This window comes from Diceros bicornis, chromosome 19 (genome assembly GCF_020826845.1).
Source record: "Diceros bicornis minor isolate mBicDic1 chromosome 19, mDicBic1.mat.cur, whole genome shotgun sequence".
Taxonomy (NCBI): domain Eukaryota; kingdom Metazoa; phylum Chordata; class Mammalia; order Perissodactyla; family Rhinocerotidae; genus Diceros; species Diceros bicornis.
In genome coordinates this window covers 10,734,034-10,753,383 of record NC_080758.1, presented here as the reverse complement: position 1 = coordinate 10,753,383, position 19,350 = coordinate 10,734,034, and positions in this window count along the sequence as shown.

Sequence of the window (19,350 nt, the reverse complement as noted above, 5' to 3'; positions counted from 1 at the left end):
GGGCCTCACATACAGCCTCCCCAGACCAAAAGAGAGCACCCTGCAGGCGCCCGTTTATACAGAACGCTGGAACAGTCCAGACTAACCTGTAGGATGGAGTTGGATCAACAGTTGGCTGGGCAGCGGATGGGGGAAGCTGCAAACAGCAGTGGGGGTGTTCTGTATTCTGACCGGGCTGGGGGTCGACACCGACTGAACTGTGACCTTAAGATGAGCATTTCATCGTGTACAAATTAGAATTGAGTAACGCTGACTTTTAAAAACACCAGCTTCCTGGCTCGGGTACTAACTGTTGCTACCATTTGTTGGTCTAGGTCAGGGGTTGACAAACTACTATCCAATCTGGCCCATTGCCTGTTTTTATAAATAAAGTTTTACTGGAACGCAGCCACGCACATTTGTTTCTGCATCGTCTGGGGCTGTTTTCCTGATGACATGGCAGAGCGGCACAAGTGAGTTGCAATGGAGACCAAACGGCCTGCAAAGCTGAAAATATCGACCATCCGGCCCTTTACAAACAAAGTTTGCTGACCCAGCTCTGGAGGAAAACTAGGAGCTTCGCACTACCTTAGATGCGTCTGTTTTCAGGGCCAGACGGATGCAACTTCTCAATCTTTTTACCCAAAAACTGCTGCAGCCCCAGCTCACGTGCGTGTGCGGCAACTTCTCCCAGAGGCAGGCACATGTGGAAGATCCGAGTTCTCCGGAAGATGCTTTGATCTGCCCCATTTGGGCACCATTTGATGTTTCTTTAGAAGCGCCTTCTGCAGCCCACCCTTTAGCGTCTGGAAGCCCTGCCTGAGCTGGCGGCTCAAGAAGGGGTCCTCAAACAGAACCCCACCCCGCGGAGCAGGGGATGGGCGGCCTCCTCGGGGAGTGCTTCCACTCCCTGAATTGTGTTTACCTACCTTCTTCCTTCCTTCCCGCCTCCCTCCTCCCTCCTCCCTCCCTTCCTCTCTTCCTTCCTTCCTTCTTTCTGCAAAGACAGGTCAGCCCACTGGATTGGCCGTCTGGGCCAGATTCTCTCAAAGTGATGCTTTTTCGTGGCGCTGACTCGGTTTGCAGTCAGGCAGGCAGTACTGTGTAAAACTGCACTGTAATTAGCTTTAAGAGCAATACTCATTAAAAACCAAAATGGGAGTTATGAATGAAAGGCTGCAGGGAGGGCACAGCCTGCCACCGGCCTCTCGCCAGACCTGAAAAGTCGGAGCGTGGAATGCAGGTGACAGACAATCTCAAGGTCCCAGTCCTGACACCCCAAACCCTGCCTGGGGAGGAGGGACCCTTCCACCACGGCCTGCTGGGGGACCCTCTGAGGGAAGGCTTTCTCTAAATATCCATTGGCTTTGCCCCGAGCCCCTGACACCCCTTCCCTCTTCTCCTGGAAACGGTGCCCAATTCTTATTTTGGGATCAAACCTTTCTGACTCTCAGCTCGTGCAGTTCAGGAGGGCCTGCGTCTATCCAGCTTTTGGGATAGACATGTGACCTGGGTCCAGCTAATCAGCATCCAGAGTGACCAGCTCAGGCCAATCAGAATCAGCCCTGGGACTTTAGTGGGAACTGTTAGAGAAGAGAATCTTCCTCACACACACATTTTCTCTCTCTCCTGAGATATAAGGATGTAAGCCTAGAATTGCCGTCAGCCACCTTGGTGCATTGCACTCTATATAGCAAGACGTCAGAGAATGTAAGCAACACAGAGGAAGGCCAAGAGACAGAAAGAGATTCAGTGCTGCTGACAACACTTGAGCTGCTGAATCCAGCCATACCTGAAGCCACAGGAAACGTCATGTAGCTTCTCACATATACAAAAACATTTCTTGTTCAGTTAAGCCACTTTGAATTGGATTTTCTGTCACTTGCAACATCTCCTATTTCATTCATAGAAGTTTGAATTCTGGAAATGCCACCCCAGTTGCTGACAGCAGCCACCTCACCACCATGAAGACAGACAAGGGCAAACCAAGGGCAATGCAGAGAAATGTAGCTGGAGCTTTGATCATGCGGTTCCTGAAACCCACCTTACCACGGGATCTCCTGATAATGAGACGATACATTTCCTTAATGTTTGAGCCAGGTTTTGCATTACTTGTGGCCACAAGTGTTCCAAGCGACACACTCAGTTTTCTTATGTAACACAGAGATGATCACACTTACCTCAAACAGCGGCTGTGAGGAATAGAGACCAGCTAGGTAAAGGCTCCAACCCGGAGCTGACAAAGTGGAGGCTCCACAGATGGTTCCCCTTGCTTCTCTGACTTATTTTCTTCCCCTCCCTCACAGCACACCCCGTGCAGGCCAGGCGGGGGCCGTGTCCTGATTGAGTCCTGCCAGGGAGGATGGGGCCCTCCGTGTGTAGGGGTCACTGGTCCCTCGGATGGAGTCCAGGGTGACTCCGTAAGGGTGGCCGGGACACAAGCAGAGCTGGGACCTCACCGAGACCCACGGTAGTCACATCGGTTCACCCTCCTTCTGGCGAAACAGCCTCTGGCAGGGCACCCCTTCCCCGCCCTCCATCCACACACCTGGAGGGTCCATCCCCGGTTTACAGGTGGGTCACTTGCAGACAAGATGGCGGGCTCGAGTGAGTTGCTGACAAGGGATGAAAACTGGTGTGTGCCCAGAAGCAGATTCTAAGGCAGCTTTTCTTCAAAGCCTTTTTGTTCACACCACCTGATGAGCATCTTGATTCACTACAGCAGTGGCAGCAGTAAAATGGGTGAAATCAAAGAGAACGCTCTTGAAACGCTTATTTCCAATCCCCAATGGAGCTTTACGTAGTGTTTGTCATAAATCTGCACATTCTTCCCTCCCAGGCGACTGTAATCGCAAAGCAGAGCTGGCTTTGACGTCTGATGGCAGCCCGCTAGGCTGCCACCCACCCTTCTGCGGGCACTCCACAGGAACACACAGAAGCTCTCCCCCCCCCACCCGGGGGCCTCCCTCCGCGGCTCCTCCCTCCCCCCGGGCCTCTGCGTAATAAGGAAGAAGCACACGCTGACATCCCCCTTAGAAGAAAACGTGACCACCCCGAGCCAGGACCCAGGACAGAACGACTCAGCTGAGTGCTCCTTACTACTAAGCGCCACTGGTGTTCTCGGGACAGGACCACAGACAGCGTCAGACACCAGAGTCTCCAAAAGACAGATGACACTGAGGTTCTCGGGACTCGGAGAGAAATGTTATCCTGGGCTTCATGCGCCATTCGAAAGAGCAGTCTGGTGTAGTCATGAGCACGCTGTATAGCGAAATAACAATACAAATGACAGAGAGAGAGGGAGAGAGAGAAAGAGAGGAAGAGAGGGAGAAGAAGAAAAGAAGCAAGGAAGGAGAGAGGGAAGGAGAGAGGGAGGGAGGGAGAGAGGAGGGAGGGAGGGAAGAAGGAAGGAAGGGGGAGGGAGGGAGGAAGGAGAGAGGGAGGGAGGAAGGAAGGAAGGGGGGAGGGAGGGAGGAAGGAAGGAAGAAGGAGGGAGGGAGGGAGGGAGGAAGGGGGGAGGGAGGGAGGGAGGAAGGAAGGAGGAGGGAGGGAGGGAGGAAGGAAGGGGGGAGGGAGGGAGGAAGGGAGGGAGGGAGGGAGGAAGGAAGGGGGGAGGGAGGGAGGGAGGAAGGGAGGGAGGGAGGGAGGGAGGGAGGAAGGGAGGGAGGAAGGAAGCAGGGGTCATGTGACCAAGGCCTGAGTCAATCAGCACAGGGAATCCCCCGACCTTGGTGACAGGTTCAGGGATGAGCACGTGACCGAGTCAGGGCCACTGTTACCCAAGGCGCCTTCAGCTGCGCTCTGGACAGACTCACTCTTTCCTGCTGGAAATGAAGATGGAAGGATGAGGCCAATGTGGCAACAGGAGGGGCCAGCCAGAGCAGAGTCAGTGTGGTGAAAGCAGAGCCAAGAGAGGGAGAGAAACCCAATCCCAGTCACATCGTTTGAACCCCTGAATCCAGCTGAGCCTGAAGTCCACCCCTGGATTTTCAATAATAAACTCCCTCTTTTTACTTAGATCAGTTTGTAAGTTTGCACAGGCCATGGGTTAAATCTGAATTTCAGATAAACAACGAATAATTTTTTTAGCGTACGTATGTCCTATGCAATATTTGGGACATACGTACGCTAAAAAAATTATTCGTTGTTTTTCTGAAATTCACATTCAACAGGGCATCCTGTGTTTTGTCTGGCAACCTTACCAGTTTGGGCCAGGTTGTGGATTACTTGAACCCCAGAGTGTCTTAACTGATGTCCCACCCCACAGCCTTCAACAAGGGCACAGAGGTACCCACTGGCCCTGCCTCCCTCCTCAGACCAGCCTGTGGCCCGACAGCGGGAGTGTGCACTGTCGCTCCATGGCCATCCTTCGGACTGTGGTTTCTCCCTCAGCAAGGACGCCGTGGCGGAAGAAAAGAGCCATCGCCGAGCCTCTCGTTTGGAAATGCCTCCTATGTAGGGAGGGTTCAGGCCTCCTCTCGCTTCCTCCCCACGGCGCTGTTCTAGGAGGAAGGCGCACTATAGTCCCCGTTGTGTAAAGCAGTAAACTGAGGCTAGAGGTTTGGTGACTCACACAGGGTCACACAGCTGTGTGGAGCCGTGTTTCACACCAAGCCCGGGTCCTAGGAATTACGCTTCCAAGCAGGAGGGACCAGGGAAGCAGCTGCCCCCGAGGGTCCTCCGGAGGCAGCCCTGCGGCCGCCCTCGGGGTGGAGGCAGGAGGCCCCGGGGGGTCTGAGTCACCGGCTGGGACAGCAGAAAACCCAGCGGGCTCCTTCCCTGAGGGACTTCGGGGCCTGGGCACAGGGAAAGGGGAGGGACATCGAACAAGCCGTCCCCAGACAGCCCGGGGAGCAGAGGACACCCGGGGCCAGGGCCGAGCGCCCGCCCCGACTTTCAGCCCATCCCAGGCCCCTCTCCTCAAGGCCCCTTATTTCAGCTTTGATTTGCTTCCTTTTTTTCCTCTGTTGTTACCGCTTAAAAAAATAAGTAAATAAAGCCACAACCAACAAAGCACACATCTGGAAGGCTTTGCGGAAAATGGCATCTTGCTCGAGGACCCACCCTCCCCGGAGTCAGAACGCAACGCCCATGGGATTTGCAACTGGCCCCAAATGCTCCGAGAGGAGAGACACAGGCTCCTCTGTTCTCCCCCCAAAGGCTTGTCTTCCCCGGGGTCACATCCTTCCAGCATCGCCACCACCTCCAGGGGCGTGGCGCCCAACCCCAGCCCTCCAGTCTCCAGCCGGCTCTTGGGACTCTGCCTTACACCCAGCACATCCCCAAGCCCATCCCATCGAGGTCCCTCCCACGTGGGTCTCTCTTTTCCACTCTGGCAGCCACTGCCTTCCTTATCTCAGACGTATGTCTCATTTCTCCTGACCCATCGCAAAGCCTCTTCTCCCATCACCTCAGCTCTTTTCTTTCCACTCCAACTGACCAATCTCCCACCACCACTGCCAAAGATATCTTCCCAAAGAACAGTGTGGATGATGATATCACTCCCCTGCTCAACAACCGACTATGGCTCCCCACTGCCTCCTGAAATAAATACCAGCTCCCTCACTGTGGTGTTAAACCTTCCTGTGATGGATGTCTGTTGTTTTGGTTTCCCAGCATTTTTTTCCTCTTCTCTTGGTAACTCCACCCTCGGTTTTCTTGGGGGAAGAGGGAGGAGTCACACATCGCCCACTTTGAGTCCATGTGGTTTGGGGACTGCCCTCAGTCCCAGGTCCAGGAGGGCGTTGTGTGACCCAGGCTGGAATAGTCTACATTCCCCTGAACACAGGACTTTGTTCAGGGCTGGCCACGTGAGCCAGGTCAGGCCAACCATGGTCAACGCTGGGCCTCCGGCTGGAACTACTAAGAAAGAAGGGCCCTCGCTCTCTCTCTCTCTCTCTCTCTCTCTCTCTCTCTCTCTCTCTCTGTTGGGGTTGCCAGGCTGAAAAGTCGCAGCCAGGAACTGCCGAGGGCCGTCTTGCCACCGCAAGGGGAGAGCCAACTCAGATTTAAGCAGAACTGTGAGATCAAGAAAGAAGTGGTCTGTAAAATATCTTTAAACATGAAAAGATGTTCAGCATCACTAATTACTAAGAAATGCAAGTCAAAACCACAATGATCTATCACCTCACACCCGTCAGAATGGCTATTATCAAAAAGACAAGAAATAATCAGTGTTGGAGAGGATGTGGAGAAAAGGGAACCCTCGTACACTGTTGGTGGGATTGTAAATTGGTGCAGCCACTACGGAAAACAGTATGGAGGTTCCTCAAAAAATTAAAAATAGAACTAAAGAGAATTAAAAATACCGTATGACCCAGCAATCCCACTTCTGGGTATTTATCCAAAGAACACAAAAACACTAACTCTAAAAGATGTCTGCACCCCTATGTTCATTGCAACATTATTTACAATAGCCAGATGGAAACAACGTAACTGTCCATTGATGGATAAATGGATAAAGACGCTGTGGTATATATACACAATGGAATACTACTCAGCCACAAAAAAGACGAAATTTGCCATTTGTGACAACATGGATCGACCATGCGGGTATTACGCTAAGCAAAATAAGTCAGACAGAGAAAAATAAATACCATATGATTTCACTCATATGTGGAAGATAAAAAAACAAACAAACACATAGATACAGAGAACAGATTGGCGGTTACCAGAGGGGAAGGGGGATGGGAGGAGAGCAGAAGAGAGTACAGGGGGACATGTGTACAGTGACAGAGAGCTACTGGACTTTTAGAGGTGAACATGATATAGTGCATAGAGAATTCAAAATATAATGATGTACACTTGAAATTTATATCATGTTGTAAACCAATGTGACCTCAATAAAAAAAAATCTTTAAGTCCCTGGATACAGTTGTGCCTGAAGCCCATACTACCCACCCACTACATCCCTCTTTTTTTAAGTTCGAACTTGTTTGACATGAGTTTCTGTCACTGGCAATGCAATGATATGGTTCCAACTTCCTCTCCTCATTGTAATCTCATGACTTTCCTACATGTCTCTATACTTCTGAGAAAATGGCCTCTGAAAGAGTTAGCGGAACATGTTCTGTGTTCCAGCCTCTGTGCCTTCAGTCCTGCTGTTCCCTTGACCTGAGTGCCCTCCTCTCATCACGCCTGCCTGAACACTGATTCCTCTTCTCAGGCGCTTCTCAGGCACATCTCCCTTCCATGAGAATCAGAGCTGTCATTTCCTCGCTTTCTGTCCCCACAGTGCTCTCAAAGACCATGTCACCCATGCTCGAATCCTGGTCATTTGTGCACCTCCTGTCCCTTCTCAGAGACAGGGACTTAGACGACAAGGAGACGTCCTGGTCCAGCTCTCTCTAAGCACACGCATGACAGAACAGGAGCTCAGGAAAGCATCTTTGCACTCAGGGCCACCTGGCGCAGCACCACAAGAGTCACTCACCTGAAGCTTTGATTTTGTGACAGATGTTCTGCCTGCCCCACAGCTGTTACCCCATCTTTTCATTCCAATTCCCCAATCTTCCTTTGAGGAACCATTCCGTTTCCATCCTCACTCTCGTGGCTTAGGCAGAGCTCACCTCACCTCTCTCTGGCTCCAGTAATGGCATGAGAGCCAGAGGTGGCCCCCAGGGCATTCCACACTCCCGGCACAGTGATTGTCTCAGGGTTGGACGCGTGACCAGCCAATGAGATTCAACCCTAGAACTTTTGCTGGAGCTAATGAGGAGACACTCTGTTGGCTGGGATTGGAAAACTAGTGGGATGTGAGCCTGGGCTGCTGGGGCCACAAGGTGGAAAGGTTCTGCCTGAGAAATAAGCAAACATAAAGCAAAACAGAGCCAGGAGATAGATGCAAATGCCTGATATCATTTTCATCCTTGATCCAGCCACGCCTGAAGCTGCCCTTATTCTGTACTTTTTAGGTACATGAGCCAATAAATTCCCAATTAATTGGGCTTCTGTCACTTGCAACCATGAGTCTCAGCTGATACAAGTTCTAAGTCCTTCTCTCCATCGTAACGCCTAACCCAGAGCACAAGTGGTCCATAAATATTTAGTCATTGATTAACTGAGGATAGGGCATGCTCTCTGCTTTGCGACTATCCCCTCTCCCTCCACCCCCCATCCTCAACTCTTAATCTAGCTAAGATCTACCCATCCTTCAAGTCTCAGCTTAACTATGACTCTCAGAAAGACATTTCCTAAAACTCCCAGAAAAAATTAGGTCTCCCCTGGGAATCATAACACCCCAGGCTTTTCCTTCATACCTCTTCTTACAGCGGGAGATTCCTAATTGTTGGTGAAAGTAATTATTCCATGTCCGTCTCCCCCTAAAACTGCAAACTCGACCAGGCGAGACTTCGTCTCATTGACCACTGCATTGCCGGGGCCAACATGGGGCCTGGCACACAGTAGGTGCTCCGTACATGACCACGGAATTAATAGATGCACTGACACCTCTCAGGAATCAATTAAAAGAATACGCCACCCATGTTCCTCAATCTGAATTAAGATGGTGGACCCACATCTCCTGTTAGTACCTGGTCCCCTGAAGGAGGGGTCTGGGGAGAACCAGGCTTGGGGAGGCTTGAAGAGAAATTGCGCCTTTGTGCACCTCCACAGGGGGATTACCATATTGAACTTGATCAGAGAGCCCAACACAATTTGTGATTCTTTACTGGAGACCCTAGGCACGCCCTGAAACAAATGTCAAGTTTCACACATTTAATGAACTCCATACTTGAAATACGTGGCCTGTAAATTCTGATTTACGCTGCTGTTAAAATCCTTGGTGCCTAAAAAGGAATGTGAAAAGCATATATTTGTGCTTAGAGAAGGGGCTCTTTTGTCGAGACATTAATTCACTCCAAGGCATATAAACGTTCCCTAAAGCATTATTTCCATTGCAATATTTCTTTCAGCACCTCAAATTTAGTTACCAGCTTTTGAGAAGCGTGGCTGTGTTAGGTCACGCGAGAGTGAAAAAGTGCCCCCATGAAATTGTCAGCCCTCAGGAAGGTAAGCGGAGTTGACAGCTGAGCTGGGGACAGCCCCCGACGGGCAGAGCCGGGCTTACCTGGCGCTGTAATTAAAACCTGCCTGAAGTCAACGTGCCTGGCAAGATGAATTGGTTTTTTTTTGTTTTCAATTCAGCCACAATCCTTATTTAGTGGACGGTACCACCTGGTGTTTCTTTCCTCTGCAGGTTTGCCGCTGGCTTTGGCACGTTTTAGGTAGGTTCGGTACCTGGGGCGGCTGAGCTACCTGGCAGGTGACAGATGGCCTCCCTCTGAGATGCTCCAAGGAGCGGTGGTGACACAACCAGTGTCATGAACAACTTTCAGACCGAAAAGGACACCCTGACTCCCATTTTCAAGCTTTACTGGCTCAGAGGAGTCTGTCCGACAGAACCCACGATCCTTGAGAGAGAGCCTGGCCCACCACCCTGGGGGCCGCCCCCTGCCGCCCCTCTCCTGACCTTCAGGGAGAACGGGGTCAGATCTGATTGGTCTTTAGCCATTCCCATCGCGCCAGTGATTGGTTTAGGGGTGGGTGTGTATCCCAGTCCTGGCCAACGAGAGGTAAGAGGGACTTCCAGGAGAGGCTTTCAAAGCTCATCGAAAGACATGGCCTAGAAGGGCCCGTCCTCATTTTTCTGAGTCCCACCAGAGGTTCTGAGTCACCCTGGTGTGGAACTCAGTGCCTTCATTTGACAGAGCAGGGACTGAAGCTGGAGAGGGGCCACCGTGAGCAGGCAGCTCAGTGGCAACACCAGCATCTTCACTGCAGGGGACGCGTGTTATCCTTTGACCCCCAAGCGTGCGTTTGCCCTTTCTTCTTGGGGAAACAGAAACGATCCCTTTGGAGAATTACCTCTTCCTCGTGGCGGGCAGTCTGGAGGGACTGGCAATCAAAATACCCTGCCGTGGGACCCAAGCTGGACTCAGGAGATTCTCCCACTAGGACTTTGACTCTCAAGTAACGCGAGGTGGGGGTGGCTGGGTAGGGTCGGGGGACAAAACAGGTGGACATGATAAAAACAAGCTTCAGTGAGCTGACTGGAGGTGGATTCACTTCTGCTACCTGCATCCCCAGGGTATCCTGGTTCTGGTCCATTCGAAGCCGAAGTTCCAGTCTGTGAGCCAGTCTGCACCCTGGCAATAAATCCCCCCTCCCCATTTCTTGGCTTAACTTTGCCAGTGCTGATTTCGGTTCCGTGCAAACACGGAGCTGCAACTGGTACAGAATGGCTTTATATGTTCATGCACCATGCCAGGCACTTCCCGTAGGTCGCCACATCCATTTCTCCCAACAGTAATTAGGGACTGGGCACACATACACTCATACACCCATTTCACAGATGGAGAGTCTCAGACACAGAGTACCCTATTTGCCCAGCCTTTCATAGTTAATAAGTTGCCAGGTCTGGAATGTAGGGGATCTTGCTCTTGCATCTGTTAGATGAGTTTGATTCCACTCAACCCACACGGTTACAGCGAGGACTCGACGAGATAATACGAGTGGCAGTGCCTAAGACCCAGCACACTCACTCCCACTGGAAGCCACGTGGCTTTCGGAAGTCTCCTTTCTGAGAGGCATTTCCTGGGCCCAGGGGAGATGCTCTCAAGAACTAAGAGAGCTTTCTCATGGGTTGAAGCAGCTACCCAAAGCCACAGCTCTGGACGTGGAGATAGAAATCTGACATACTTGGGGAAAGGAATGTGGTCTAGGGTATGAGCCACATCCTTGATATCTCTGGCTTTGGGAATCCATGATCCCAGGATCTGGAGTCTTTCAACGTGACACACAGTGGGTCCACTCTCTGACCTTAGAAGGTCAGAGAGCAGCAAGCTCTGGCATGGTGGAGACAGTCTAGACAACAATAGCCACTTCCTGCCATGCATCAGTGCCGGCCACCACCGCTCTTCTTTCTGTTTCTCAATACACGGAAGCCTTCTTGCCCACCACAGGGCATTTGCACATGCTATTTCCTCTGCCTGGAATACTCTTTTCTCACATCTGTGAATGCTGGTTCCCCTCATCAGGTTTAAGCTCAAAATCCACCTATTCAAGGACACTCTCCCCGACCACCAATTTAAAATAGCCACACACACTCCTCACCCTTCACCCCACTCCGGTCAGTCTCCCTAATGGCATCCTGATGTAATTTCATCATGGTATTTATCACTGTGAAATGCAGTTATCTTATTTGTTTACTTCATTTATTCATTCCACATTTATTGAACACCCACTATGTGACACCTTTTTCTAATTACTCAGGATAGCAAATAAGTCAAAGAGCACAGATTTTAGTGGATGATACTGAAAATAATGCTCTAACAGTGCTAAGTGCCTGAGGACAAATATAGCAGGGGAAGGGGCTAGGGAGTGACAGGCTGTGTCATTCAATGGGGCGGTCAGGGAAGGCCTTTCTGAGAAGGGATATGGGAGCAAAGACCTAAAGGACGCTTGTTTGTTTCCCCTCCGTCTAAGACAGAAGCTCCGTCAGAGAGCAGGGATCATGAACGTCGCATCCACTGGGCCCAGAAGCTGCCTGCTGCCCAGTGGGTGCTCATGGATGTTGAACGGGGCCTCCAGACAGCCCAGGGGCTCTCTTCCCCCCAGGGTGACGACATCCCCACGATGACTCATGGCTCGAGGCCTCTACCCCATCCCGAGGCTGACTCTGCTCATAATTAGAAGGTGGGAGCAGCCACAATGACAGCAGCCAGAGAATGTATGTGGCAATTCCCTGGGAAGTGCTGTGTCAGGGATGGAGGTGAGGAGGGTCCTTGGGAACGATGGGAGTCGGATAAATGGAGGATTCATTCGTCATCTTTGCTGGCATTTCTCAACCTCTCGTGACTTGCCGTAAAGGAATGCGGCTTGCTGGAGAGAAGTCAGGCTATTGCTTTTACCAGGAGCCTTGAAGTTGAGGCTTGAAGCGGGTTACAGCTCAGAAGAGGCAGCTGCCTCTAAGACAGCAGACCTGGGTTCCAACCCTGGCCCCACCTCTCTCATAGGAGCCGTGTGACCTCGAGCCAGTCCCTGAATCTCTTACAGCCTTGCCTGTAGAAAACAGCCTGTAACAACAGTCTCCCTCCCAAAAGACCCCGTATGTCAAGCACTTTGCATATAGCCAGAACTGCTGTTGAACCAAGACCCCACGAACCAGATTAAGAAATGATTCGATGCAAATTAAAACCACAATGAGATACCACAACACACCCACCAGAGTGGCTAGAATTAGAAATATTGACAATAAAGAGAATGAAACAACAAACTACAGGTGGGGGAAAAAATTCTGCAAATCACATATTCAACAGTATACTTGTAACCAGAATATATAAAGAACTCTCAGAATTCAACAATAGGAAAACAATCTAATAAAAAAGATAACGGGAAAAAGACACGAACACCTCCCCAAAGAAGATATGTGGGTGGCAAACAGGCACAGGACAAGATGTTCAGTGTCATCAGCCATTAGGGATTGACAAGGAAAATCACGAAGAGCTACCACTGCAGATCCGTTAGGATGGCTAAAAAAAAGTACTGACAATGCCAAGTGCTGACGAGGACGTGGAGCACCCGGAACTCTCGTGCATTGCTGCCGTGGGATGAAAACATGGTACAGCCATCTGGAGACAGTTTGGCATCAGAGTTTTGTTTTTTAACAGTGTTATTGAAATATAAGCTACATACTATAACATTTACCCATTTAAAGTGTACAATTAAATGGTTTTTAGTGTATTTACAGTTGCGTAACCATATCACAATCCAATTTTAGAACATTTTCATCACCCCCCAAAAAAACCCTGTACCCGTTAGCAGTCGTCCCTATCTTCCCAGCCCTAGGCAACCGTGGATCTGCTTTCTGCCTCTATAGATTTGCCTATTCTGGACATTTCATATAAATGGAATCACTCAATATGTGGCCTATAGCACCTGGCTTCTTTCTCTTAGCATAATGTTTTCAAGACCCATCCATGTTGTAGTGTGTATCAGGACTTCATTCCTTTTCATGGCTGAATAATATTCCATTGTACGGATATATCACGTTTTGTTTATCCATTTATCAGTTGATGTACACTTGGGTTGTTTCTGCTTTTTGGCTACTATGAATGGTGCTGCTGTGAACATTTGTGTTGCTGTGTGGGCCTGGTCAACCTCGGCCTCTCTCAGTGATGCTTTTCTCATCTGCAAAATGGGGATAATAACACCCTCCTCACAGGATTATGAGGCACAGGTGGAAAAGCATTTTGCAACTGGAAAATGCCATGACCAGGCAAGGCCCACGTTTTTCAGTCAGGTTCCTGAATCTTCCAGAATCCACTCTTAAAACTCAATGATTTCAGCCACTGAACCGTACACTTAAAAATGGTTAAAATGGTAAATTTTATGTTATGTATATTTTGCCACAATAAAAAAAACAACTCAAAGTCACAAAGGTTTACTGAGCCCTAACCCCGGGCCAGGCCCTGGGCTGGCTGAGGACACAACCAGAAGTCAGCTCCCCCCAAGCTGTCCCTCCAGATCCCCTCAGAGCAGATGCCCAACCACATGGGCACCCACCACCTCTCCCCCATCATCTCTCTCGAGCCTCATGGTTTATTTTTTTAAATTCAAGCCAATTTTGACTTCTATTCTATTACATTAAGTTTTTACAAGAGAACAAATAGAATTTGTTTTCATGAAAAAAAATGTGTTAAATCATTTGCCAATTCAATGACTTATTCTCATTCTCCCTCCCAAACCCCTGAGTCATTGGAGTCTTTTGGGAGCCCCCTTTCTCCTTTGGCTGCATCTACTCCCGGCCCTGAAGGGGCGGGAGCCCCTTAGGGATGCCCCGGCCGGCCCAGCGTAATGGAGGCAGGTTCGCCCCCCTCTCAGAGCACAGGCTGGGAGAGCAGGACGCAGGATGGGCATCCAAAGGCAGGGCCCCTGCGAAGACAGAGAAAAGCACGTGGCAAGATTCAAGGTGGGATACTGCCTCTGCGCCCAAACTTCGAAATCTAAGGACTCTGTCCAGACAGGTGACCTCAGTGTTTGGAGAAAACATGCGCGTGAACCCATCTGTATGAAGGACTTTTGAGCTGGGGAGAGACGATGCCCCCCTCCCCCTGCAGCCTGCCCTCCGCTCAGAGGTCTTGAGTGACGACAACAGATGCCACTTCTGTCTCTGCACCGTCGCCAGTGCCACGAGCCTCATCGCTCAGCCTCACAAGTGGGGTTCGTACTCCTGATGACAGGCCAGGGACTGAACCTCAGAGAATGTACGGAATTGGCCCCATATCAGTAAGTATGGGAATTGGTGTTCAAACCAAATCTGTCTTGATTCCAGCTGGGTCCATGGCACGTTGCCTTATGCTGCATCCCCCCAAATTCCAGAACATTCCCTAAAATGAATTGCATTCATTTCTATTCCCACCACATTAGGGCCCAGAAGAAAGGAGGTGCTTTTTCTCGGCGTCTTCCTCGAGCATGAGGCCATTTTGGAGCACGAGTCTCCACGTTGGCGTAGGGCCGCCTGGCTAGCGGGTTCTCTCTGGCCTGATTTTCTCTAATTCTGGTGGTGATGAGCCTAATAACATTATGCTAAGTTATGTGCATAGAGAGCGGCATCTTATACTCTAATTATTGGCCACGTCTTTGAAGAATTCCTGCGCAATTTCCAGGGTAATCAACTCACCTCTCTCTTTAGGCCTGATTAGTCGTTTGCGCCAACTGAAGCTGCCCCCCCAGCCCCACTCGAATCAACACGGTTCTGGATGTCGTTAGCTACCCCAATTGCCTTTTAAAAATCTGTTTCACATAAGAGACAAATGAGAATGAATATTTGCCCATCTTTAAGACACTAACGACATTCTTTTGCACAGCCTGTTCTTGTTATTCTCTCTTTCCTCGGGAGGAATTTGAACACAGCCTGGGCTCCCGCAGTTCACAACCGCAAAGGCCTCGTCTTCAAGATCTGACCCGAGTGGGCACGTTCTGGAAATGCGGCAGCTTCGAAGAACATGACCCAGTTAATTTTTCTCTACCTCTTCTCCCTCCAGACTCGCCTCCCAATTCTTAGGTGGCCTGCTTTCCAGGACATGTGCATGAACAGCCGCCTCCGCCACCTGCACCCCGAGTAGAGTAGAGACCCTCGGTAGTGTTTGCTGGAAAAGCAAGAGGAAACTTCATTCACGGACTGGCTTCTGCGCCCCTGTATTTACTAGTTAGCGTCGTTCATGCGGAAATACCCAGCAGGGGGGCTCACCTGAGCCCCCATGGAACACTGAGGTGGAAATGAGAACAGGCAGCGGGCAGTCAGTGAGGCGGAGTAGAAAGGAAGGAGCGAACATAGGTCAAGTGCAGTGGGCTGACTTGAATAATGCTTGCTCAGTTCTCATCCGGGACTCCTTAGTCTGACCACCATCATCTGTGGGCCCGGCCTCCCTCCCTGCCCTCATCTCCTCCACACTCCTCCTTAGCATTCCAGCCATGTGCCCCTCTTTCTGCCCCTCCAACATGCCCAGCCTCTCCTACCCCAGGGCCTTTGCACATTCCCCTGCCTGGCCACCACATTGCTGATAGCTTTCCACGGCTCCCTCCTTCTCATCCTCAGGCTTCTGCTCCGGTGACCCATCCCCAAGGGGCCTTCTCTGGTCCCATCACTTTCTCTTACCTGATCGTCACTCTCTGCCTGCTCCTTGTCCTGCTTTGTCTTCAGAGGCTATTAGAGTCTGTGTTTGTCTGTCTGTTGTCTCTCTCACACATACAAGAATAGCATCACTCTGAGGGCAGGGACTGTCTATCTTATTCCCCATTGTGCCTCCAGCCCAAAGAACTGTACCCAACACACAGAAGGTGCTCGGTAAATATTTAGTGAATGAGTGAGTGAAGGAATCAGCATATTTCACACAACTCCTAGCCCTCTTTCTCTCTGTAGATGCTGCAATCGAAGGAAAAAAATATATATTCCTGGGCTTATCTGGACCCAATAAAAGAAAAAAAATGTTTTTCTCTTAAATCTCTTGAAAATGGACAGCAGAGGCTTGGAACACCAAGTTCTTAGTGTGAGCCAACAGAACCCCAGGCTGGGTTCTAGAAATGAGACCCGGCTGGTCATCGAGCACAGATTGTGGGGCGGGTGACTTCACACACGATCCAGTTACCCCAAACTTTAGGGGGAAACGTTTAAGATCAAAACTTCAATATGGAAAGCTGAGGGTGGCTTTGCTTCGGCATTCCTACGAGAAGGCAGGCCTTCTGAAAAGATGCTACGTCGCAGATAACTCACCCCCACAAAGGGGGGAGCAGGAGGGAGAGGGAGAAACCCCAGGATCGGGCGTGTTTCTCTGCTAAGGCTTCGCTGAAAACTGATCCCAGAGTGCGTGATCTTCCAAAAATCCGCCAGCCCCCGAAGTGCTCAAGTTACCCCTCCGACCACAGCCACATGGAGAACGAAATTAAATCCCATGGAAAGATCTGACTTTTTCAACATTATGCAATGTTTGGGTGAAAAAAAGGGGGGGATATCAGAAAAAAAACTCATCTTTTTCCCAGAGTTGAGCAAAGCTATTTCTAGCTTTTAATGATACATTTCACCATCACTTCATGAGCAGTTTTGAGAGGCGCGAAGGCGGGGCTGTCCTGTTATGTAACCCAGTTAAAGTAGGAAATTAGCGAGTTCTGAATGAATTCTGTTACTGTGCTCCGACCTCTGGAAAGTTTGGAGCGACTACAGTTCTATTTTGAGGTGAGCAAATCCATCATTTATAGATCTCCTCACAAATACCGCAGGGTTTCGTGTCACCCTGAAAAGTTTCATAACAAAAACAGCTGAAGTACTTGGGGTGTTGGAACATTTCGTCTCAAAACCTTGTTAGTCTGAATAGTGAGTAGGGTCAGCCTTCCCCGTTGCCAATTATTCAAAAATGCAAATATCCAAGCTCAAATAAATATTCATCTCCCCTCTACCCCCCCGTTTTTTTTTTTTTTCTTTTCAAGCTAAGTCCAGCAAAAGTCTGGTCAACAACATAAAAAGAAATGTCTGTTTCTAACAGAGCTGTTGGCCATGAAATAAATTCTGAGGCTATGAACGCGGCGTCTTGAAACAGAGCGGTTGACTATGCTGGGCCTGCCCGATTCTTGAAAACAGGAAACAGGAGTGTCTGTCGGTCCTCAAGCTCCCCCTGGCGCTTGGCCGGAGGAGCGTCTGCACACTCACGGAATTTCACAGCAGGCAGATGCAGAGCCCGAAGCCTTTACATTGATAACTATACACGTTTAAGGAAAAGTACTGCTCATCTGCAGCTCTTGAGCCCACGTAACGAGAGCTGAAGTATGTCCTTGATTTGCCCAGGGCGGCCACTGTTGATTGAGATACAGCTAATTTACAATTCTCTAATTGATAAACGGAGAATAGCCCTTTCAGCTGAAAGCCAAGTGAGAGGAAACCAGCAGCCCCCACTGCCAATAGATACTAATTAAAACATTTGGTCAGTTGGATGCATGACTGGTTTTTTCAGACAGTTTATACTGCTGTGCTCCTTTGGAAATGAAGCAAGACTCTTACAAATGGTAAAAACGACATGTGTAGATTATATTAGGGTTTCTCAAACCTCAACACTTCTGAGCTTTGGGTTGGATAATTCTTTGTTGTGAGGCCTGTCCTGTGCACTGCAGGACATCAGATGCAGGACTGTCCTCATTAGATGCCAGCAGAGCACCCTCCCCCCAGTTGCAGCAACCCAAAATGACTTCAGACATGCCCACATGTCCCCTGGGGAACAAAGTCACCCCTGGTTGAGAATCACTGGATTAAATGAATAAAACATGACGTCCTCTACTTCCTACACAACAGCTTAAAAACCTCTTTTGCCTAAAACTTAAGTGATTGCATTCCTAAATCTTCCACCACTTGATTAAAAAAATCAAGTATCCAAAGCGATCAAGGACTGTATATCAATAAAATATCAATCATAAAATGTTTTTCACGTTTTTTTCTATTTATATCAATCACTTTTTGAAATTCTGACATGTCTGGAATAGACAACGGTACAGAATAATAAATAATGCATGGGGTTTTTTTGCTGAAATCAAAATAATTTTTTAACGGGAGTAAAAGCTATTTACATTTTTTGTACCATGAGATACACACAAAAAAGGAGCATTATAATGAAAAGCCCTCATTTGACACCAGAATTCACGTTTCCACACAAATTAAAATGATCCCCAAAGGCATAAAGTACACAAGCTTTATTGGGTAACAGCAACGGACCACGCTGGCAGACAATGAAAGTGGAACCGCTCGGAAACACGCAGGATCACGTGTGTGTCATCACAGGCTCGAGAATTTAAATCATCTGGGAATTCCTGCTAAATTAAAGCATACTGTACCACAGCTTCCTTCTAATCAAAAAACGCTGTCCTGGTGAATACTTGCAACAAGGATTACATATAAAGAGATCTCCTAATGAGGAAGTCATGGAATCCTAGATGCGTTTACACTCAGCCCCACTGCAACAAAATAATACATTAGCCACAATTCTTTTTCACAAACACCACGCCCCCCCCCACATGCCCCCCACAAACACGTATTTACTGACATTGCCCAGCGATATTAACAGACTGGGCCTCCAGCCACGCTGTAACGGAGAAGACAGATTCACAGGCAGGTGATGCTGCTTTGGCGTGAGAAGATGCTACGCAACTCGAGGTTGCTCACACAGCGGTATGCTTTTCAATTCCATTCAAAAACATAATATGCATTTTTTCCAAGATGAAATGGACATAATCAATGGAAATATTTCCTAAGAAGTATATGCAAACGACAAAAAGCTTTACATTAAAAGAGAGGGGGAGAAATAAAATCTGTTGTATTTACAAAGCTCCTTGTATATTTTTTAATGAAAACAAAGCTGGGAGCGATAGGATTTTAATGCAATGAAAACCAAATAACTCCTCCAAAAACTTTAGATGACTTCATACCCTCAGACATACACACATTTCAAACACACAAAAAAGGTCAGAGATAAAAATGGCTGACAGGTGTTCGCCTTAAATAGGATGGAGTTGAAGAACACGTAGGTCCCATCTGCAATTTTGGCAAAGGTTTAAAATGCTGCCCCATCAAGGCGTGAAGGCGTTCCCATCCCCACCCCAGTACAAACAAAACAAAGGATAAAAACAAAAGTCTGGAGGAGGAAAAACAGGCATGATCGTGTCAACTTTCAATGAGCACAAAACCCAAAATACATTCAAAAGTACTGTCCGGATAACCTAAATTTTCAGCAGAAAACACACCGAGGAAAGGGTAAGCAGACGTTGGCATTTTAGATTACTGCCACAAAAAAGGGAAGTGAGTCAGGGATCTGGATGTAACAATGCTAAAAG